Genomic DNA, 23,375 nt, shown 5'->3' with positions numbered 1-23,375 from the left:
CTCCTGCCTACACTGGCTTCCCCGCCCCCCCGCCTCCCTCTTACCCCCCCCCCCCCACCCCCCCTGTTCTGCAGTGAACAGCAAATTGCCAAGAACCCACACTAACCTATTCTGGCTAGATTCTTACTGCTGTCACCAGGAACTACCCATCCTCCCCTGAATCACAAGACCAAGGCATCACTAATCGATCTTGGCCTTCTAGGTACAGCAATCCAGGATGGGCTCTGTCACCCTTGCCCTGGCTACATAAGGGAATCAAAGAGGACTCTCAGCCATCTCCTACTCTCACCTCTCAGTCTGAACTTATTTCTATTTCATTCTCCTTTTTTTTTTTTTTTTTAAACGATCCAAACCCAGCCTTTAAGGTCTAATTTCAAAGAAAACCTTGCTTCTCTGGCCTGCCTCTTTCAATCAGCTAACATCTGCTGAGCACATACATTAGGCAAGGCCCATCCTGGGTATTGTGAGACCAGAGATGGATAAGAAACAGACCCTACCCTCCAAAGAGGAAGGACAGGGCAGAAACAAGACATGCGGTCATACAAATACCAAGCAAGGTGAGTACTGAACAGTGGTGCCAAAGGAGTGGAGGAGGAGGACTTTGTGGGCTCAGGGGATGTCGTGTCCCTTTCTGCTAGGAGGAGGCACCCGGATGGCTCTCGGGAGGGTGGTGAATAATGGGCAGAAATGGGGAAGGAGGGCATTCCAGGAGGACAGAACAATATGAACTGAAACAAAGGAACTGGCAGAAGGGCAGTTCCATCTGAACCTTCAGCTGTACGAAAGAAACAACAGCTATTATAATTGTATTATTATTATGGCTGACACAGATTATGATTTATGCACCAGGCCCTGCTGTAAGCTTTACCTACTGTGGGTGCTATCCACCTGGAGCACAGGAGTATGGTGTACCAGTCACCAGTTCAGGTCAACGCCTGGGTAGTATGGTTGTAACATAATAACTCACTGAATTCTCAGTGACCCTGTAAGGTAGGTACTATTATTACCTTCACTTAAACGATGAGGAAACCAAGGCACGGAGACTAGTAAGAGACAAGATTTGGGAGGGATGCGGGACCCCAGGGACTGAGCACCCAATGCCAAAGCAACAAATTTCCCTGGCACCTCACTTGGCCGGTCTTGTCAGGGACCACCTAGAAGCACAGAGAGTGCCTTTGAGGGAAGGAGCACTGTCTATCCTCCTGGAATCCCCAACAATTGACTTTAGCAAGGAAGGAATGAAGGAACATAATGAGAGCCATTTAGGAGTGAGCAAGAGAACACACCCTGCCGGTCCAGCTCCTGGACTCAGCCCTGCCCTCCCCTGCAAGTTTTGTTCCTTGTTGCGCGAGCAGGGAAGAGGCTCACCCCCACAGCACCAGTCCATGCCTAGGTCAGGGCAGCCAGGAGCAAAGCGGGGGCTCAGGAGAGAGAGCAGAGGGTCTGGCTACCTAGGATACCCAAGAGTGTCTTAAAACACCCAATCTCCATAGCAAGGTCACTGATGGGGAGAGGAGAGGGGGGGATATAAATGCTCCCGGGGCCAACTGTAACCGTCTTGGGCTAGAATTGGCTAGCTTAACTCCCTTCCTCGGAAGGGTAACTTCACAACTGTCCTTTAAAACAATAGACTTGGTTTCTGCCTATTTAAGCCTTCGAAGGGCTGGGTAGGGCCCAGGGGGAGAGAAAAGTTCAAGAACCCCTCCCTGAAACTGTGCTCGAGGGGAAAGGCAGAGAAGGTAAACACACTGGGGAACACAGTACCCCGGACGGTTCCGCATTCTCTCAAAGTGCCTTACAAACACTCTCCAACAGCGGCAGCTCCCAGGATTTGCGTCCTCCCAGGTTCAGAAGGAAAGTTCCTGAAGCCAGCCTCCCCTACTAGCTCTCCTTAGCACAAGCCTTTCCAGGAAGGGCACATACACTCTCGAGAACTCAGCTAGGTCAGAGGGGCCCGGGCCATAGGCCATCCCCATACCAGCCAGTCGCCTTCTGGTCACAGATTCACCCGGTCGCAAGTTCACCCAGTCTTCTCACGCCGACCCCGAACCTGCAGAGCCCCAGAACCCCGCCGAGCAACACAATCACGTGGTCCTGGCTACGGGGGCCCGGCCTAGGCACCTCCCACCCCACAGGGAGGGCAGCCATCTACTGACAGCCAGGCCGACGCAGCCCGTCCGGAACCGACAGCCCGACACCATCATCCCCCCACCACCATGCCTTGCAACCAGGAAGCCGCAGGGCGGGGGCGAGAGAGAGCGCGGGGTAGTCCCGGGCCTCACCTGGCGGGCCACCACGCACTGAAGCCGCCCGGTCTCTGCCGCCGCCCCGCCGCGGGTCGGGCAGCCCTCACTTACCTGGCCACTGACCACAGGGGTGGGGGCCTCGAGGGACAAAGGGGGTCGCAGGCAGCGGCGTCTCTCTCCGCGGGCGTCCGGCCGCGGCGCCTTGGTCGGCCTGGAGCTCTGTCCCACTCCGGCTTTCTGGGCACTCGGGGCACTTCAGGCACTTGGGCTCCGCAACACCCAGGGCGGGGCGGGAGGAGGAGCCCGGCGGGCGGAAAACTCGGCTGGGCCCCAGCGCGCCCCGGAGCGGAGCCGCTCGCACTGGGGGCGGGGCGGGGCTGGGGGCGGGGCCGATGTGCGGCCCCGCCCCTAGGTCCTAGCCCAGAGGGCTGAAGAGCTGAGAGCTGCCTCCTGAGGCCGGGGAAGAAACACTCCGGCTTGCCGGCTCTCTTTAACCGGCAGGGGATCCCGCGGGCTCTCGGAGGTCGGCGAGAAGTAGCAATTCCGCCCGCCTTCTCCGACGGTCTCGCTCTCCGCCGGGCACGCCCTGCGCCGCGATCTCGGGGCGGGCGTTCCCCAAGCCCCCTCTAGCCTGTGTACCGTTGTTAGCGACTCTCCTTAAGGTAAAGAACACTTTGCACGCTAAAATGGCCACGCAACCGTATGGAAATGGTGGGGGTAGGGCGAGTGGCTGTACAGTGGAGAAACCCAGCAAACTACCTTAGCCAGGTGATCAAGGTCAACATCAAGATAGAGAAATCAGCGGTGAGAGTAGGTGCCGATTGTGGTCTTCCTCCCAAGAATACATATTCCCAGTCTATGGGAAAAACACCAGCCAAACCCTGGTTGAGGGATGGTCTACAAACTACTTGGCCAATACTCCTCTAAATTGTCAAGGTCATCAAAACCAAGGAAAGTCTGCAAACACGTTGTTACAGCCAAGAAAGCCTACGGAGATAGGAAAATAATGTAGTGTGGTATCCTGGATGGGATCCTGGTAAAAGGATATTAGGTAAGAACTAAGGAAATCTGAATAAAGTATGGACGTCAGTTAATAAGGCATCAGTATTGGCTCATTCATTGTAGCAAAAGCACCATACTAATAGAAGATGCTAATAATAGAAGAAACCAAATATTAACTTCTCATTTTTTTCTGTAATTTTTTTTTAAAAAAAACTATTTTTTTTAATGTTTATTTTTGAGACAGAGCACTAGCAGGGGACAGACAGAGAGAAAGAGGGAGACTCAGAATCCGAAGCATGCTTGGGGGTTGGGGAAGAGCTCGAGCTCACCAACTATGAGAACATGACCTGAGCCCACGTCAGACGTTTAAACCGATTGGGCCACCCAGGTGCCCCAATATAAAAACTATTCTTAAAAAGAATAGTTAAAATTCTTAAAAAAAATTTTTTTTAAGTTTATTTTTGAAAACAATGTTACACAGGTAATAAATGAACAAATGGTAATTTAAAAGCAGTTTTTAGAAACTGAAATTCTTTACTCTCCCAAGACTTTTAGGTGTGCCCTTCCAGATCCTTCTCTCTGCAACACTCTACTTCTACTCTAGGTGAATATATTCACCTAGATGTACTGTTTAAAATGATAATTGCAGTAATTTTTTTTTTCAATGTGTTTTACTCATTGCATCTTGCAGGGTCTTTCCCCGCAAGCGTACCTTGATCTACTTGATTCTTCCTAAGGATTGCATGGTGCGCGCCAGCGTGCGTGTCACCTAGCTCCTTAGGGAAGGACATTTAGGTTGCTGCAGGTTTGGGGCTATTGCAAACAGCGCTGCTGGTCCTGTTTCCATTTTTCAGAGCGCACGGAGTGGGAAAGACTGGGCGCAGTAGGCCAAAGGGGAGACTCTGGCCTTGGCTCTGCAGGGGGCAGGGGTGCGGGTGCCTTGCGGCAGCCGCGCCCTCCGGCAGCCTGCTGCCTCCAGACTCCGAACCCCGGGGACCCAGTCATTTTCCACGGCCTCTGCAACACCCCTCCCTGCAAGGCGCGGCCCGTTTTCGGAGCTGGACTGCATTTTTTAGAGATGAGTGGCCGGGTGAGCCTGAAACCCTGGCCAAAGGCTCCAGTGCGACACGGAGGAAATGCCCCGCCCCCACCCCCAGCAGAAGAGAGGCCGAGGTCAGTGGCACCTGGAGACTCTGCCAAGGTTGGGAATTACTGCTGTGGGGGCGTCTGCGGCGACACAGGAACGGGCGTCGGGATGAAGCTCCCACCGAGCCCGCGGGGTTCCGAGGAAGCTTCCGTCGCCCGGCGCGCTCTGGGCCGGGGGTTTTGTCGGGGAAGGTCACCTGGAGCCCACCAGGCCTCTGCCTGGGCACCCTGCCCCGGCGCCGCGCGTCCCGGCGGCCTCAAAGGCAAGCTTCTTCGAATGGCTCACTTTTTTCGTAGATGAGCGACTGCCTCTTTAAACACTACCTTAAAAAAAAAAAAAAATAAACAAATCAGGGTTGGAATTCCTTCTGCACGTAGCACACACTTTCTGGCATCGGAACTGAGCTCTTCAAGGCCAGGATGGTGAATAGCTACCACTGTGCTCCCCTTAGGGTGGCTCAACCGTTTATTTTCAACAAACGTGTGTGGAGCTCCGACTCGGTGGGAACACTTGGGTGGGGGAAACGACTCTAGGTTTGGTGTGCAAGCACCTGGGTTCTGTCACTTGAAGTTACATGTTCTTTGAGCCTTGGTTTTCTCGCCTAGAAAATCTTCAAAATGATCTATGAAAACTTGTAATCACTGCTTCATCGCTGAAAGGAGCTGCTAACAAGCATCAAATGAGGTAAGGGAGAGAAAGTGCCTTATGATAAGTCCGGGGCTGCACAGCCCGGAATAATAGTAGGAGACTCTTCTGATCGTTCTTACATTGAGTCATTCCACAATGATTGAGTATGGCCAATGTGACAGCCCTCTGCTGGGTGCCACAGGGAGGGACAAAAGGAAATTCTCTTGCTCTAGACTCCCATCTCTTCTCATGTGGGGAAACAAATCGTAAATACCTCACAAAATACAGGCTTGTAAAAAGAATCGTTCTGGGCGGATGAGCAGCCAGTGTAGAGGATGGGATGCAGAACGGCTTCTTCTGATCTGTCTGGCCAGACTTTTCAATCGACTTTTAATTTTCAAAATTATGTTTATTCTCCCCCCCCCCCCCCCCCCCAGTATCTGTTGCTTTCATTTCTGCTTTTATCTTTGCGGTTTTGTTCCTTCTTTCTTTGGATTTGCCCTAGTGCTCTTTCTCTGATTTCTAGAGTTGAACTTTAGGGCCATTTATTTTCCAAATCTTTCTGTTGTTGCTTTGTAATAAATATATATGAGACTATAAATCTCCCTCTACATCCTGCTTTAACTACATATCACAAGTTTTTAATATGCCATGCTTTTGTTATCTCTCAGTTATAAATATTTTGGTGGGTTTTTTTTTCCATTAGGATTTTATCCCTAATTCATGGATTATTTAGAAGTGTGTTTCCATTTTTGTTTCACAGTCATGGCTTTTTAAGAAAACATTTTGTCGTAGGTTTCTAATTTTAATGCTTGGAGATGAGAAAACGTGCTCTTTTTAGAATTTGTTGAGACTTCTTTGTGACCTGATAGACAGACTTTTTTTTTTTTTTAATGTCCCAGTTTTTGTAAAGGCACAAGATTCTATTATTTCTCCATCCAGTTTGCTAATCTAGTTATTTATTTAGCTTGTTTATACCCCAGGCTTTTTTCCATTCAATCTGCTGATTTCTGAGAGAGTCGATTTAATGTTTTCTACTTTTATTGTACTTTACCAATGTTCTCTATAATTTGGTCTCATTTTGCACTATAATTTTGAGAACAAATTATTAGGTTCACGTAAGTTCATAATTGCTTTATCTTTTGATGACTTATCTTCTTTTATTGCTTTTCTCCTTGAAAAATTATGATGCCTGATATTAGTATTGCTATCTAAGATAGTATTTGTCTCGTATGTTTTTCCTCTCTTTTTTCAGGCTTTACTCTTCTTTAGGTTCGTCTCCTGGAAATGACATACAATTTTTTGTACAAATCTTAAAAAAAAATCCATCTGCTCTTTTTTAAGTTTATTTGTTTTGGGGAGAGAGAGAGGGAGGGGAGGAGAGAGAGAGGGAGACAGAGAATCCCAAGCAGGCCCCACATTGTCAGCGCAGAGCCTAACCCAGGGTTCAACTCACTAACAGCGAGATCATGACCTAAGCTGAAATCAAGAGTCAGAGGCTTAACTGACTGAGCTACCCAGGTGGCCTCTGAGTATCTGCTTTTAATTGGCGAGTTTAGTTTATTTGAATAATGATTACAGAAATATTTGGACTTATTTCTGCCCCTTGTTTTGGTTACACACACACACACACACACACACACACACACACACACATACACACACACACTCAGGGCTGATATTCACCTAAAACACATCAATAAAATGCTGTAAATTGTAAAAAATTGAAATTCTTCCATCCTGCTTGGTAAATAGCTGTTGCCTTGAGACCTCACAGTGCCCCCACCCCTGACATTCCCCTGACCTAGCAACTAAAGGGGCAATGCTTATCAGAGGGGACCTACAACACCTTTTCCAACTCTCTAATTGGTCAGCAAACGGGCCATGCAGGTGGCTTAATATTTTGAATATCATGTGAATTACACTTTCTCCTTTCCTACTTCCCTTTGAATTGTTTGAATTTTCTTTGGTTAAACAGGTGATACTAGAATTAAAAACGTATGAATAAATAACTACTTACAAGACACCCTTCCCAGGATATCCCTCAAAAAATTCAAATATAGGGGCGCCTGGGTGGCGCAGTCGGTTAAGCGTCCGACTACAGCCAGGTCACGATCTCGCGGTCCGGGAGTTCGAGCCCCACGTCGGGCTCTGGGCTGATGGCTCAGAGCCTGGAGCCTGTTTCCGATTCTGTGTCTCCCTCTCTCTCTGCCCCTCCCCCGTTCATGCTCTGTCTCTCTCTGTCCCAAAAATAAATAAATGTTGGAAAAAAAAATTAAAAAAAAAAAAATTCAAATATATAACGTCAAAAAATGAACCATCTTCTCCCCTCAACCTGCTTTTCTTCTTGGGTTCTGTATCTCTGGTGAGATACCACAGTAGTGTCCCTCACATCTGTGGGCTCCTCATGGGAGAGGCTTAGCAAACTTTTCTGTGGTCCAATGTTCTTGTAGAGTTTGCAAAAGTAAGCTATTTTAAGTACAAACAGTTAAGACATCTGGCTCGTTCTACCCTGAGTTCTCCAAAACCCTCTCGTGTTGGAGGGGCCATAGGCAGTTTTGGGATTTAGCTAAAAAAAATAAAAATAAAAAAATAAAAAAATAAAGTGAGCTGGAGCTACACTTAGTTAGGGCTTAGTAGGAAATGTTTATGCCGTGTGCAATCACTTCTGTGTGTACTTAACATTATTGCTAATCTTCCCATGTAGAAAATGGTTTCTATGGACGTGGCTCTGATTCAGCCAGCAGAACTAGAGATGGCTCAATAACAAACATGTCCTGTAACACCTGTTTTCAGAAATATGCAGAAACAAGATTGGACATCTTCGGAACCAGAAACTAGTCTATGGAAAACTCTTCCAACCATTGTACGTATGGAGTTTTAAGCATGTAAATCTATTCTACTCCACGCCTGTTTAAAATGGAAGCTCTCTCTTATAGGGAATATACTCAATAAGGCAACATAGAAAATTGTAATATACAAACAGATATAAATACATCTTTTTTAAAAACGGTTTCAAGGGGCGCCTGGGTGGCGCAGTTGGTTAAGCGTCCAACTTCAGCCAGGTCACGATCTCGCGGTCCGGGAGTTCGAGCCCCGCGTCAGGCTCTGGGCTGATGGCTCAGAGCCTGGAGCCTGTTTCTGATTCTGTGTCTCCCTCTCTCTCTGCCCCTCCACCGTTCATGCTCTGTCTCTCTCTGTCCCCAAAATAAATAAACGTTGAAAAAAAAAATTTTAAACGGTTTCAAGAAATATATTTTACTAGAATTCTGTGTAATAAGGCACAAACTGTAGGAGTGCAGTGTGTGAATTAAATGCTTTCTGCACCTCACTGTGTCACATCTCAACTTATGCCATGTGTTTTATACTGATGGAGTCTGTAAATTCTAGATGCGCACACCAAGAAAGACAAAATTTTAGCATGACTTTTTTTTCTTAATGTTTATTCATTTTTGAAAGAAAGAGCGCAAGTGGGGGAGGGGCAGAGAGCGAGGGAGACAGAGGATCCAAAGCAGGCTCTTCACTGACAGCACAGAGCCCGATGTGGGGCTTCAATCCACAAACCAAGAGATCATGACCTGAGCCGAAGTCAGACGCTCAACCAACTGAGCCACCCAAGTGCCCCTAGGGTGACTTTTATATGAACTACATCAGATGATACAAAACTCAATTTGCCACTACAATAAGAACATCCATGACAAGCTAGAAAATACGGTATCGATTCAAGAAATATTTAAGAGTAGACATTGCACAAGAAAACTTAAAATGCCTAGAAATCTCCTGGCCCAGGACACCTGGCTGGCTCAGTCAGTAGAGCATATGTGAGTTCAAGCACCACATTGGGCGTGGAGCCTACTAAAAAAAAAATAAAAATAAAGAAGTAACAAGGTTTGTTTCTATCGCCTTCTTGGCTTTAAAGTTCCTATCTGGTGATGAGGATGTCTTTTTACTTCTTAGCACAGGGAGGGTACCTTTTGTATGGGAGATTTGTTTCCTGCTCTCAGGGGTACGGAGGAGGGTCTAAGTGCCTTGCACCTGCTGCTTCCCAAGTAGCTTCAGCTCAAAATAATCTATATTCCATTGGGGTACCTTTTGGGCAGCCTGCCCCTCACCCCTCCAACATGACTCTACTAGCAGTATTAATTGTTTGCAACTCAAGTAGCTTACTTGTGCAAATTCTACACAACCATATGACCATACTAGAAGAAGATTGGCATCCCTTTCTATTCTACGGAAGAAAACATACTATCAGAAAATCCTCCCTATAGATAGATTTCTCTGCATTTTTTTGCGTCTGACCCATACTCTCCGCCCCTTAAGCACCGCTGTTGTAGTTTCCAGGCCCTTGTGGTTTCTCACCTGGACTCCTGCAGGGCCTTTCTAACTGCTCTTACTGGCCCCAGTCTCATTCTCCTCAGATCTGTCCTCCAGGGCGGTATCAGATGCACGTGTGACTGTGTCACTCTTTTAGGCCCATCGTGAGCTCTCCAGGATGAGGTTAAGCTCTTACCCTGCCCCATCAGCCCATGCCCCGCCTCTCCTTTTGCAATGCATGCAAGTCTTGCCTCTCTCAAAATGTCGACTTGCTTGCAATCCATCCTCCCCGTCCTACCCTGTCATGTCCCCATACCTTTGCTCATGCTGTCCCCTCAGCCTGCAGAACCCTTCTCTCCACTTTTCACTTTGGTTGCTCCTACTCATCCTCCAAGACTCTGCTTAACTGTCATCTTTTCTAGAAGCTCTCTGACCTCCTCTTTCACCCTAGTGGACTGAACACCTCCTCTCGTCTCTCTCCGCAGCCCCAAACTCCAAAAATGAGAGGAAAGGACAAAAATTGGTATTTTTAAAAAAGAGGACAAGGAATGTTCAGAGGAGCAGAAGCACTGAGGAATTTCTGAGAGACTGAAAGTAGACAGGATGAGATATAACATTTCAGCCGAGCACATGAGCAAACGGTGCTTATATTCTGGAATGTGTATACTGTACTATATATTACAGAAGCAGGAGCAGCAACGAGGACACTCCATGCCTGAGGTGGGGGAGGCCTGGGACAAGAAGGAGCTAACGGGCTATTGATTGGCAGGTGAGATAAGCACCCCCTTGGGAGCAGCTAGATGAATGGACTCCTCAACATCTCCTTAAATCCAACCTTGGAGACAAGATGGCCGTGACAGGAGTATCTGTCTCTAGGTATGAAGGAGTGAAGATAGGACGAGGCCCAGAAGGATGGCAAAGCCAAGGAAGAAAGGGTAGCAGCTAAGCTCCAAAGACCAAGTGTGAGAGCATCCACCCAAGGATCCATCCTGCCCACCCTGCACATTCTGAATGTGTGGTGCACACATTTGCAAAGTGGCTTTCACCCCTTCATCACAGTAAGTTACGCAAACAGATCTTTTTTGCAGGAAATCTCATGGCCAAACATGAGTTCACTACCAAAAAATTAAATACCCTTTGAGAAGCACCAACACCATGAGAGGAAGATTTATAACTGAAGAAACATAATCATTGCTAATGTTTACTGAGCATGTATATGCCAGGCACTATTCTAAACATATTGAATATATTTATTTAAAAAAAAAATTAAGCTTATTTGCTTTGGGAGGGGGGAACAGAGAGAGAGAGCGAGAGAGAGAATCCCTGCAGGCTCTGCACCATCAGAATGGAGCCTGACGTGGGGCTCAAACTCATGAACCGTGAGATCATGACCTGAGCCGAAATCAAGAGTCAGATGCTTAACCGACTAAGCCAGCCACAGTGCCCCATATTACATGTATTTAAACTTTAGGGACACCTGGATGGTTCAGTCAGTGAAGCGTCTGACTTCGGCTCAGGTCATGATCTCACAGTCAGTGAGTTCGAGCCCGCATAGGGCTCTTTGGTGACAGCTCAGAGCCTGGAGCCTGCTTCGGATTCTGGGTCTCCCTCTCTTCCTGGCCCTTCCCCTCTCGTGCTCTGTCTCTCTCTCTCTCTCAAAAATAAATAAACATTGAAAAAAATGTAAAAACTTTAACCCTACCAGAAATCTTTTAGGGTAAGACTATTTTTATCCCATTTTACAAAGGGGTAAGCTAAGGTGCAAGTGATTAAGTAACTTCCTGCAAAGCCATACAGCTTTACAGCCATACAGCCATACAATTCTGCCTGCCTCCAGAGTCAAAGATTAAAAAGAGCAAATAGGACAACTGGTACTGAGCTTTGAAGTAAGTATAACTAATTTTCTCAAATAAGAGAAGATGAAAAAGAACCAATTAGAGATGTTGGAAATGAAAAATATATGTATTTAAAAATTTTTTTTAAATGTTTATTTATTTTTGAGAAGGAGAGAGAGAGACAACGTGAGTGGGGGAGGGGCAGAGAGAGAGGGAGACACAGGATCTGAAGCAGGCTCCAGGCTCTGAGCTTTCGGCACAGAGTCCAACATGGGGCTCGAACCCATGAACCGTGAGATCATGACCTGAGCCAAAGTTGGACGTTTAACTGACTGAACCACCCAGGCATCTCCAAAAATATATTTATAATTAAAGAAAGAAAACCACGCCAAGTGGATGAGCTAAGTAGTAGAACATATGCAGCTGAAGAACGAATGAACTAGCAGATTGGACAAAGCAATTTTCCCTGAAAACAGAAAGGGATTAATAAATAGAATGGAGAAAAGATAACAGACATGGAAGATAGTTCCAGAAGGGCCATGATCCATCCATTAGGTGTTGCAGAAAGAGACTAGAGCAATGGATGTCCAGTGAAATGTGGTTGATTGGCAACACAAGTTTATTTCCTCTCCCTCCCCAAATCCCAACACCACGGCAATAGAGGAAACCTGCAAAAACAAAAGGAACAAGAGAGAAGAAAATGGTAGACAAAATTTCAACACACTTTTTGAAGACAGAAATTATATGGAGGAGTGGTAACTGATTCGATAGAATGGAGGATGCTTTAACTTGGGTGCACTAGAGGGAGAAATCAAGAAGTCAGCTGATTCTCCCCACCCACCCCCAGAATCTCAGCCAGGCTTAGCCTTACAGATGTAAGCTAGAGTATGAGGCTGCAATGAGTATGGGAACACGGACATAGGCAGAAACCCTACTCACTTTCCCTGCCCCCTTCAGCAGAGGTTCCCCCCACCTATGGAGAAAGGGGACTCATTTGTCATATAAATTGAACTGTGGGGACTATAGAATGGGACGTGTAAGGCACAATGAATTTGTGAGGAGGAAATAGAGTATGGGGCTAAACAAGGATCCAACAAAAATCTGCATATTGAATGCTGGGACCCTAGTCTCCAAGAAGTAGGCAATCCGCAAACAGGGAACTGAAGGATCCCCCTGGGGAGCAAATGAGCCGCCCAGACAAATGTCCTCCAGTGGCTGATATTTACTGATTCCCTCAATGCAAAAGCTGATTGATGCTTAAACACCCTCCAGTGAACACCATTGGTCAACAAGCCCTACAGCCATGCAGATTCCATTTACCATCGTGTGCCTCATCCCTAAATGCGAATGTCCAGCCTAGGATCACCATCCTGGGAGGAAGGCCTCTGAAGAGGGTGACCAACCGTCCTGGTTTGCCAGGGACCAAGGGGTTTCCCAGGACACGGGACATTCCTTACTAAAACTGGAAGGTGTCTGGCAAGCCAGGATGAGCTGGTCGCCCTACTCCACATGTATAAGCGAGATCCATATGCTTGGCTTTTGCTTAATAATCTGCAAGCCTGGCCCACTTGCCCAGCTCACAGCCTGTGAGCACAGTCATCTGCTATAATTTGTGGGGTGTGGTGGCAAAATCTGCCAAAAGTTATATTAAATGGTTCACGACTTTTGCTGATCCTTTTCCAGCCTTTGACATGATATATAAGGGAAAATACAGACTATGCTATTTGTAATTGCCAGGTGGGTAAAACAAAGCTGGATCAAAGATGACTTCTTTAACTTTTAACTTTACCGTTAACCACCTGATACCACTTTTGGGTGGGTTAGAGGTATGTTTTCCTACCGAGCTCGGTGCAGCCCGCCTGCCAGTGTGGGTTCCGAAGGGTCAGCATCCGTGCCATACAGGTTGTTAAATGTGGTAGTACTGTGCCATCCTGCTCTGTACTTGACAACAGAAAGCTAAGAGTTCTCTGGGATGCAAATTACCTGCTTTTGACATCATGAACTCAGAATGGTCTTAATAGGCAATCGATACTGCTATCTTATTACCTCCAAATACGAGGGCTACTGATTTTGGATCTGAAACAATCATTTTAATAGATACCCTCCAACCTTAGGGGATTTATAGAAAAGAATTATTAATAGTAAATTACCTTGTTTAGTTACCTTGGGAGTGCATTTCACAACCAGTTTAACTAGCAGGGTCTGTTGTTCAAAACGAAATGTGCTGCAGGTTTTTATATGTGTCGCCAAATAGGGTGTATGGTTACCCATCTCCTGTACAGTTTCTCCAGGCTGAGTTTTATTGCCAACACACGTTATGATGTGGAACTGCGGGGCCTCAATTACTCACTTGTTGCATTGTTAGGGAACTCTCAGTTTCTCCTAAAGCAGCTCGTGGCTCTGCCAGCAAGGACTCCCTTGACGACACACTTTGGAGGGGATGTGTGTTGGCCTTTGCTCGAGGAACACGTTCTTGCTGGCACCTGAGTTTTCATAAGAGGCTTGAATCGAAGTTCCAGCTCCATTTATTATGAAGGCATGTGGCTCATGTCTTAAATGGCAATGGAAAGTACCAACATTCCAAGTAGAATCTCAACCTCATGGCCACAATGGACTTTTTTAAAAAGCTTGGTTAAAAGAAATGCTGTTTGTGGACGAGTGCCTACAAAATATGTATTTTATTCAGTCTCTAGACACATGTTCTTAAATATATCACCAATTCAGCCAGAGCATCAGCCTTGTGTGCTTGACTGCCTCTCTTGGCTTCTTGACGACCGACTTTTAGTGGATTGTGTTTGGGTCAATGGCCCTCAACCTCTACTGAGGGACATTATGCAAAATACGGCTTTGAACATTGATCCGTTGTCTGTTGTAGGGATGCTGTTGAGCACATTGCTTCTCATGCCCACAGTGGCCTCTCCATGAGGACCATTTGTAGAAGTGAATGCACTAATTGGTCTCATGTATCTGGAATTATGGAATAGTTGCATTTTTTTTTTTTTTTTAGCAACTTGCAAATACTCTGGATCTTATAATAGGTCATATTTCCGTCCCCTTGTAATAGGTCACATCTCCCTCTGCTGCTAGGTCTTAGAGCTAGGTTGATAAACTAGCGTGAGACTGTACAAAGGGGACTAATTACTCACATTGGCATAGTTGGTGAAATGGAATCAGAGCACGGGTGTTGGCAAGGTTCTCTGGAGGATGTGCCTGCCATGTTGAGTGTCAGGGAATCCCCCCCCGGACAAGGGTTGGAGACCAACATAGGTCTCTCCAAACCATCTTATAGAAGTGCCTGCAGATTATCCCTCTCATGTAGGGTTGGGGTTAGGATCAGGTATAGTGGGGCGATGACATGGGGAGAGAGGCCCATCTAGCTCTCTACCCTCTTCCCTCACCAGCTTTCTATCTTTTATCACACAGGGCATGGTTGGAAACAAATGGGCACCATATGGGAAGTTAGGGGCCAATTGCTTTCCAATGCTTCACCCACCTCGGTCTCCAGATCTAGATTCCAGTGTTCACTTCTGTTATGGGAGCCAGGGAACCGTAGATGTTGAAAGTATAGCTCTGGAGTCAGAGGGCCGATTTCAAATTCTGCCTCCATGCTCAATAGCTGAGTGGCCGTGGGTAGGAAATGTCTCGTCATCTGTAAGGTAGGAACGAAAACACTGCTTGCCAAACACAGTTGTTACGGAGACACATTATGTAACTACCGTGAATCATCTGCCACAGAGCTTGACGCAGCAGTACATGTTTGCTATGAAGAAATGCATCATGGTGGTTAAGAGTTTGGGCTTTGGAATAGGATATACTGGGGTTCAAATTCCAGCTCTTCCTGAGCTAGCTATGAAACCTTGGGCAACTTTCTAACTTCTTTAGTCCTTAATTTTTTTCTTTCTCAAAATGGGACAAATAATACATATAAAACTCTTTTTGTTTAAAATTTTTTAATATTTATTTATTTTTGAGAGAGAGAGAGAGAGAGAGAGAGAGAGAGCAAGCAGGGGAGGGGCAGAGAGGGAGACACAGAATCCAAAGCAGGCTCTATGCTCTGAGCTATCAGCACAGAGGCTCGAACTCACCAACCATGAGATCATGACCTGAGGCGAAGTTGGATGCTTAACCAACTGAGCCACCCAGGTGCGCCCCTGTGCATACCAAACTCTTTACCACACCATTTAATATGAAGTGTGTGGTCTATAAATGATTGCTCTAATTTCTTACTTTACTGCCGCCCCGGGAGAGAATGTTGCTCAAGTCAAGCAGGCAGGAGGAAATGCCTAAGAGAGAGTCCCCAGAACTGCCAGCACTTTGGTAACAGGGGAACTGATGTCCATCTCTAACATACATTGGTAACATAGCCACTTAGATTTATTATTTTCTCTGTGCTCAACAATGAGCTAAGAGTTCTACATTTTTGTTTTACCTGGGACTAGGTGTGGTGGATCTTTTGGGAGCCACCAGTGCTGTATCAGTCTGGGTCCAGTCAGGAGACAGAAACCACATAGGGGTTTAAGCAATGGACGTGTAATATAAAGAATATTGCGCGATGATGAAAGAGTAACTATAGGATGTAAAGAGAGCCTTACAGGGCTACTCTCCCTACAGTTGAGGAAGTCTTCCCAAGGAAGGACAACCTCGGAAGGGGTCCACCTCTCCAAACTGTGGATCAGGCCTTACTGGAGAAAGATTCGTGGCAGCCCCTGGGACGGCGGAGAAATTTCCCGGTGCAACTGCTCTTTGGTTGCCAGATAAGGATGAAGCAATCTGTGGGAGCACAGGTGAGTCACAACCTGGAAGGTGGGGCTGCGGATATGTAGAAGGAGTCAGGCAGCAGTGTTAGATGGGCAGCACGGAACACACAGTGTCTGTCGGGAGGGTCATGGGAAGGTGATCACCAGGCTGGACAGGACTCTAAGGTCTCTGGGGGACCTCCTGGGCACGTAGCCGGGGAAGGGCACCATAGGATGTCCTACACTTGCCAAAACCAGCAGCAGAAGCCCCTTCTCCTGCAGAGTTCTCCCAGCATAATGTTTTATGCTCACTGTAAAGGAAAGATGCTTATGGGGATTCTGCCCATTATCACACAGCACATATTCTTGGGTGAATTTGGAGCTGAAAAGTAGTAAGTTGATAACCAGCGGCATTTGAAGAAAGTTGGAAACACATACGTGTGGATACATATGTTCACGCATGTGCATATATGTGTACTAATCCACCCTGCTTGGTGGGGTGGGGGTGGGGGGCGGATACTTCTAGAACGTTCACAGACCCTAAGTGAAGAACACCACTCATGGTTCCCCACAGCCACAAGAAAGCCTCCATAAAGCACTGAACTAACTCTCCTGGGGAGGTGGGGCAAGGTGGCATGCAAGAATCCACCAAGACACTATCAAAACCCCGTCCTAGTTATGGAGGGTGACATTTCTTCCTCCTTCTCCATTCCCTTCTGTATTGGTCATGCACCCAAGGGAGACAGACCTGAAGACTCCAGCAGGGCAAGGGCTTTTTTTTTTTTTTTTTTTTTTGCATATTCATTTCCCTCAACCCCTAGCTAATCTGTCAGCTTGGGCACACAGGGGGCATTGTGCTCTGAACATCAGGCTTCCTGGGTTACTACACAGACTCAAGGCCAGTCATTTTCCTCCACCAACTAAACACCAAGCTACTTGTTGGGAGTGACAGACGCCAGTTTCCATACTTTCTACTGTTCGTGGCACGCTAAGTTCCCACTCATGGCCCTGCTGAGAGTAAGGGCCCAGAGGCTGAAAATTCATCTCTCGCCCTGCTCCAACCTCATCCAAAGGGCCGGATGTCAGCAGTGGTCAGAGATGTCCAAAGAATGAAATCGGTTCCATTAGATGCTCAAATGTATGATGCATGAATGGAACCCTGTCTCCATCCCACATCTACCAGAGCCAGAAAGGGGCCCAGGAGCCTGTGTGTTCTGAATAAGACTGCCCTTCCCCCAGCCACATCACCTTTGGTAGAGTGAAGAAGGCCTTAGGAGCTCCACGTGTTGCTGGAAGGCCCTCATCTCTCCTCCCCACGTTTACTCTTCACCACCATTATTTGCCTAGAGAGCATCAGGATCCATCTTATCTTTAAGGCTTTATTTTGATTTGCCTCAGTCGCTCCAAACAGTTCAGGCCCCCAGGCCATCCCTTATCTCCCAGACTGGAAAGCCCTTATAGCTCTTTATGGCCCTCTCCACCCTTTATTTTTCCCCACAGCACCTGACAAATAGTAAGGCAGATTCACTCATTTGTTGGGACTTCCCCAACTGAGGGTGAGGTGTCTTGTTACATTTGTTAACCGCTCTGCTCCCAGCATAGAAGGTATCTGGCATATAGTAGGTGCTTAATAAATACATGTCCCAGGAATGCATGAACAAACAAAGCATCTCCGATGCCCTGTGTTTTGTGGGACTCAGTGTCCACTGCAGACCAGTTAGTCTTGTCACTACCTTCCCATCAAGGGCCTCAATTACAGCCCCCTGCAGCGCCCCCCCCCCCCCCCCAGTGGCTTATCACAACTCTCTGGCACTTTCAGAGCATGGGCTTTGGAGACACACAGGCTCGGGGTTGCTTCCTGGTGCTGCCACCTGGAGGTTTTTAGCACCTCTATACCTCAGTTTTGCCTATTTGTAAAACTGGGACTTTGTGGTCAAGTGGATTAAATGGAAGGCTTGTGTAAAGGACGCCGCACAGCTCCAGGCACCCAGTTAAGTGCGCAGTAAAGGATAGTGGGCAAGCAGGGAGGCCACAGAGCAGGGTGGGGAGGCACAAAGAGGCTTCATCTGCCTTCCGTCTGCTGTGGGTTGGTAGCGGATGCCTGGAGCCCTGTGCTAAAATGGATTCTGGGCAGGCTCTGAGCTCAGGGGGGAGTCCCGCAATTGATTAATGATGTCTGCCATGGGCATGGGTGCTGGAGGGTGTGGAAGAACAAGGAGAGTAGCAGACCCAGGCCACACATTTGCCCTCCTGATCTAAAACTTGTGCCACAGCTCCTTTCCTTTTGTACGTCTTGACTGCTTTCAAGAGTAAGAGCTCCTCTCTTTCCAGGAGCTCTTCCCTGACCTCACAGTTCTACACACGCCCCCACCCTGAAAAGGGTAAGGTTTGCTCCTCTGAGCCCCCACACCTTTTCTGTGCTGTTCCTTTGTTAGTCACCATATAGCATTTTGGATGATTTTTTTAACTTTCAGATCTCCTGTCTGTATATATGAGCTGAAAAATGCCTTCAGGGAAGGTTTTGCCTTTGAGAACGGATGTGGCAAAATGAACGTGGTGCGCTGGAGTAGGAATCAGGAAATTTGACCTTGCTGTGTGAGTTTGAGCCCATTGGCTTGCCTCTCTGAGCCTCAGTTTCCCCGAATGAAAATGGGAACCTTGAGTAAGCTGCCTTCCCCGCCCACTGTATCGCAGCATTTCATAAGGCTCCGTAGAGAGTGAAAGCGTTCGTGTTGTGGTTGCATACCCCTTGTGCTCTCCTTCTACAGCTAAAACTGGAGCTTCTGCAGATGTGGAGTATGTTGATTTCAGCAAAGGAGTAGGCAGAAGAGAGCCTCAAATGGGAACAATAGGCACTCTGGACGCCCTGACGGCAGAGTCTGGAGAACGGAAAAGCCAACTTTTCTCCCCTTGTGCTTGCAATTGGGGGAAGAGTGAGGAGCCGGGAAAGGTAAATGCTGTCATCTACTGGTCATTTCCTGTGTAGCAGCATCAAATTAATAGTTTTGCAAAGCTCTCGTTCAAAGTTAGCTAAGGACCTGGAGGGAGGAGGAGGCATTTGCTGAGCACCTACTGGTTATAAGGGACTATCTTCAAGGATGCTATGAACAGAGATATGACCTAGCCCTGGATGCTGCCAATAAGGAGGACACGGACCGCAGGGAGCCAGGGCCGCCTCCCTGTGCCTGTGTGCCTCAAGCACACCCTTTGACCTCTCTGAGCTTCAGGTTTCTCATCAGGTGCGTGGACTAGGATGGTCTCCAAGGATCTTGAAAGATGAAGAGAATATTACAGATGGACACTGGGAAGGAAAGGAGGAGGGCATCAAGAGAAGCCCTTGGAAAGTCTGACAGATGTCCTCTTCCCTTGTGCCCGTGTTTGTGACACCGTGGGCTAGGCTCCAGATCGCTAAGCACCTGCCCTCCTCTGACTTCTGTTCAGGGGAAGGGACAGTGGAGTCGGAAAGACTTCTTGAAGGAAGACTGGAACCAACGCCTGCGTTGTCCCCACCAGTTTTAAGAAATGGAACCATATGGTTGCCTCTGAAGTCATCCATTATATGAATATATTATCATTTCTTTATACATTCTGCTGTGGATGGCATTTGAATTGTTTCCTATTGTTTCCAGGCTTTTACTGCTTTGGACCTCCATGCACATATATTTCTGTCAAGTATGACCCAGGGGGTGGAATTGTTGGGTTGTAGACCATGTGCATTTTCAACTTTACGGTTAATTACAATTCATTATCCCAAGAGATCGCAGCGATGGGAACTCACACTGGAAGTGTGTGTAAGTTCCCATTACTCCAAATTCACTGCAAGTACTTGATGCTATCAGCTTTTCTACAGTTTTGCTGATTTGGTGGGGGCAAAATGGTGTATTACTGGGTTTTTTCATTTATGTCTCCCCAATTAATAATGAGCATGTTTTCTTACATTTGTTCTTTTGCATTCCTTCTCTGAAATGCTTATTTCTGTTTTTCTGTTTTGTCTTATTAATCTGTAGGAGTTTAAAAATATATTTGAGATACAACTCTTTTATCACCTATGTATATTGGAAAATGTTTATCCCACTCTGTAGCTTGCCTTTCCACCTTCTTACAAATGTCTTTTGCAGGAGGGAAGTTATTCATGGTAATGCAGTTGTAGCAGGCAGACTTCTAAGATGACCGCCCTGCCCATCACCCGGGTATAATGTCCCCCCACTGGAGTTATGGAATATGATAGGTATCATTGGGGATCATGTTCTAGTCTGTGGCAAAAGGAATTTTGCAGATATGGCTGTGATTACTACTCAGCTGAGTATGAGTTAACCAAGTGGGATGTTATCCAGTTGGGCCTGACCAAGTCACATGGTCCCTTCAAGCCTGAGTCTAGAGATCAGAAACGGAAAAGGTCAGAGATTCGAAGCATGAGAGATTTGATGTACCATTGCTGGCTTTGAAGATGGAGGGGATCCATGGCAATGAAGGTGGTCTCCAGGAAACTAAGAGATCTTGATGGACAGCCACCGAGGACCCAAGGACCTCAGTCTTACAACCTCAAGGAGCTAAATCTGCCACAACTCCGTGAGCTCGGAAGAGCACCCAGAGTGCCAGAGGACCCAGAGACCACAGCCCAGTCCATTCCTTGCTTTCAGCCTGTGAAACCCTGAGCAGGGAACCCAGCCATGCCGTGCGTGGGTTTCTGGGCAACTCCTCTGTGAGCCAACAAATGGGCGTGCTTTTAAGCTCTGCTGAATTTATTGTGCAGCAATAGAAAACAAACACAGTGGTTGTATTTATCAGCATTTTCCTATATTTATCTCACTTTCTGAGTTAAAAAAATCATTCTCTACACCGAGGTCGTGAAGATACTCTTCTCAAATTGTTACAGTTTTGCTTTTTCACATTTAAGTATTCCAACTTCCTAAAATTGATTTCTCCCCTTGCTGTGAAGTAGAGCTCAGACTCCATTATTCCCCACTTTGGATAAAAATTTGTCCTGAGACTACTTATTGACTAGTCCATTATTTCCTCATAGATCTGCAAGTGCAGTCTGGTCATGAAGGCGATTTCCGAACAAACGAAGGTCTGTGTCTGGCCTCTTTATTTTGTGTCATTGTTAATTTGTCTATCTTTGCAACAGAGCCACACTGTGTTAATTGCTATAGCTTTCTAGTAATTCTAGATGTCTGGTGAAATAACGTGCCCATCTTGTTCTTCAAGAGTGTCTTGGCTTTTGGCTCTTGCAAATAGATTTGAGACGGTTTATCAAATTTCATAGGAAAACCCGTTAGGATTTATATCGGAATCATAATATTATACCTCTAAATCAGTTGGAGGAGAGATTGGCATCTTTAAGGTACTGAATATTACAATCTATGCCTATGGTCTATGCCTCCTTTTGTAGCCCACAACCTTGATAAATATTCTTATTCATTCAAATAACTCAGGTGTAGATTCTCTCTGGTTTGATTTCTTGAATGGATATAAGACAATTCGGATTTGGTAATTTGTGTCTTTCAAGGAAATTCATTTCATCTACGTTGTCAAGTTTGTTGACATCAAGTTGTTTATAATATTCCTTTATTATCTTTTTAAAAATGTTTAATGTTTATTTAATTTAATTTTGAGAGAGAGAGAGAGGTAGAGTGCAAGTGGGGGAGGGGCAAAGAGAGGGAGACGCAGCCTCCGAAGCAGGCTCCAGACTCCCAGCTGACAGCACAGAGCCTGATGCAAGGCTCGAACTCACGGACTGTGAGATCATGACCCAAGCCAAAGTGGGATGCTCAACCGACTGAGCCACCCAGGCGCCCCCCCCCCCCTTTTTTTTTGAGAGAGCGAGCGAGAGTGAGCATGTCAGCAGGGGAGAGGGGCAGAGGGAGAGAGAGAGGATCTTAATCATGTCCTACACTCAGTGCAGAGCCTGACACAGGACTTAATCCCACGACCCTGAGATCATGACCTGAGCCGTAATCGAGAGTTGGAAGCTCAACCGACTGAGCCACCCAGGTGCCCCCTTTATTATCTTTTTAATATCTGTAGGGTTTGACTGCTATCTTCTTTTTATTCCCAATATTGGTAATTTTGATCTCTTCTTGATCAGTCTTGCCAGAATTTTTTGGTTTTGTCTTTGCTCGAGTTTTATCATCTATTTTCGCTGTGTTGTCCGTGAGTTTTTGGTTTTGCTATCTGGTTGCTCTGTTTACCTGTGACGATTAGGGGAGATTTAAAAATGATGTCATTGTCATCATTTTCCTACAACCTCACACTTAGATTTTTGAAGTGTATTTCAATGGGTATAATTCTGTGTTGGCAGATTTTTTTTTTTTACTTTCAACACTTTAAATTTTTTTTTTTTTAACGTTTATTTATTTTTGAGACAGAGAGAGACAGAGCATGAACGGGGGAGGATTAGAGAGAGAGGGAGACACAGAATCTGAAACAGGCTCCAGGCTCTGAGCTGTCAGCACAGAGCCCGACGCGGGGCCCGAACCCACAGACCGCGAGATCATGACCTGAGCCGGAGTCGGATGCTTAACCGACTGAGCCACCCAGGCGCCCCTACTTTCAACACTTTAAAAGTGTCATTCCATGGGCTTCTGGGGATGAAAATTTCTAAGTATGTATAAAATATGGTAAATCAATAAAGAAGAAATTATTGACTCCAAGGAAATTTTTTATATGTACAAATTAGGAAAAATAATCATGGTATACTTCAAGATATATTATAATATATATTATATCTACAACCTAGTGATCCTTTTTTTTTTATACAAATGCTTGTTCCGTTTTTGGTTACCTCTCGGAGGACTGAAACACTGCCTCTCTCCACAATGTTGTGGGAAATTAATTATGTAGAATAATTTTCAAAAATTTGGAAGGAGGGACTATGTAACACTTATTATAGTATCTTATTGTTCATTTGCTTATTTATGTCTTTTTTTTTTTTTTTTTTTTAATTTTTTTTTTTTTCAACGTTTATTTATTTTTGGGACAGAGAGAGACAGAGCATGAACGGGGGAGGGGCAGAGAGAGAGGGAGACACAGAATCGGAAACAGGCTCCAGGCTCTGAGCCATCAGCCCAGAGCCTGACGCGGGGCTCGAACTCACGGACTGCGAGATCGTGACCTGGCTGAAGTCGGACGCTTAACCGACTGCGCCACCCAGGCGCCCCCGCTTATTTATGTCTTATTTTAAGCTCTCTGTTGGTAGGGAACCTATCTTTTTAATTTTTTTTCTTTTGGTGAGGCCTTAATATATTTAAAAAAAATCTTTGTGTCTTCTGGAACTAGAATGTACTGGAAGCATGTTATTTCTTTGAATTAACGATGACACGTAGGTATTGAGATCACGTAAGGTGAAAGGGAACTAACGTTTCTTGAGCACCTACTGTGTGTCCAAGATTATGGGAGAGTGTCTTGGAATTTGGTTGAGGTTGAGGATAGAGACAGGTGACAGAAATGTTCAGAGCGGGCCTTCAAA

The 23,375-nt window shown here is 46.3% G+C and overlaps 1 protein-coding gene and 1 long non-coding RNA gene across 10 annotated transcripts in view; one reads left to right on the top strand and one right to left on the bottom strand.

The window, feature by feature from the left end:
• The window catches only part of ANXA11 (annexin A11), a 45,178-nt gene extending 42,576 nt beyond the window's left edge, over positions 1-2,602 (bottom strand). Inside the window, exon 1 of one of the 3 annotated variants that reach the window (XM_045437824.1) lies at positions 2,358-2,602. The gene's annotated coding sequence lies outside the window, so the exon portion shown is untranslated. Of the gene's footprint in view, positions 1-1,978; positions 2,096-2,357 lie in introns of those variants that run through there. The other 2 variants (XM_045437823.1, XM_045437825.1) reach the window with 2 other exon arrangements.
• On the top strand, positions 444-22,555 carry LOC123576674. 7 transcript variants are annotated; one of them, XR_006701541.1, is made up of 7 exons: positions 444-557; positions 5,001-5,079; positions 7,819-7,888; positions 10,021-10,105; positions 10,213-10,394; positions 15,783-15,955; positions 18,382-22,555. It is a non-coding gene; the product is annotated as an uncharacterized LOC123576674 (long non-coding RNA). The 7 variants fall into 7 exon arrangements; XR_006701540.1 differs by lacking the exon at positions 10,021-10,105; XR_006701543.1 differs by lacking the exons at positions 444-557; positions 10,021-10,105 and adding an exon at positions 2,676-2,908.
• Positions 22,556-23,375: the final 820 nt, after the last annotated feature.

The sequence above is a fragment of the Leopardus geoffroyi genome, chromosome D2 (assembly GCF_018350155.1).
Source record: "Leopardus geoffroyi isolate Oge1 chromosome D2, O.geoffroyi_Oge1_pat1.0, whole genome shotgun sequence".
NCBI lineage: Eukaryota > Metazoa > Chordata > Mammalia > Carnivora > Felidae > Leopardus > Leopardus geoffroyi.
This window is presented reverse-complemented; position numbering and strand designations above follow the sequence as displayed.